Here is an 848-nt window from a genome sequence, read left to right as displayed (position 1 = left end):
TATATTTACATACCACTTTTCATCTCAAAGGATCCCAAATCACTTCAAAAACTATACAATGAGCCAAAATCTACAGTCTGTGAACACATCTCCTGTTAGCTTTATTGGAAATTCTGTGTTAAAAACTATTACAAGATCACATTTCTGGGTATATACTTTAATCATATCACCCTCCACTGAAATATAGTCACCTCTGGGATTGGAAGTTGTTTGAAAGCACAGTACAACATTCCACAAGTTTAGAATAGGAAATGAGATTGTGGCTATTCAAGTTAGCAGTTAGTTATTATCTGATTCATAAATGTACCCAATGCTATAAATAGCTTCTGGGCACATATACAACATTCATAGAAAATTTAAAAAAGAGAGGAAAAAAAGAGAGGAAAGCAGTTGGGTGAAAACAGGTGTATACTTTATAGTTGTGTTCATGTATTAAATAAATAAATTCTCTTATGGGGTTATTTCATCCTAACGTTCTTTGTTAAGCCAGGTCAAAGTGAACAATACTGAGAAAAGTTAATAAAACAGCAAATGAAATGATACAGGAAAAAATAGTATTCTAACATTTGATTCTCAAAAGAATTTGAGAGAATGAAGTTTCAGAAAAAGTAATCTCTGAGGGAGTCCTCGACAAGGACTCAGAATATTTTCTTAGGTTACCTGAATAGTTAGAGTATTTCTTTGCATCAACCCTCCACCATCCTTCTCCAAACTTCAGGCTCCTCCCAGCCTCGACACTCTCTAATCCTATTTCGGCTAAAAACAATCGCATTAAGTACTCATACAAAGAAACACAGATTCATTTGTGATCTTTTGCCTCTTTTCCTTCACTATACTTCAAATGGCTG

This window comes from Bison bison, unplaced genomic scaffold (assembly GCF_000754665.1).
Source record: "Bison bison bison isolate TAMUID 2011002044 unplaced genomic scaffold, Bison_UMD1.0 scf7180017864324, whole genome shotgun sequence".
Taxonomy (NCBI): Eukaryota; Metazoa; Chordata; class Mammalia; order Artiodactyla; family Bovidae; genus Bison; species Bison bison.
The sequence above is the reverse complement of the archived record's forward strand: the minus strand, read 5'-3'. Positions refer to the sequence as shown.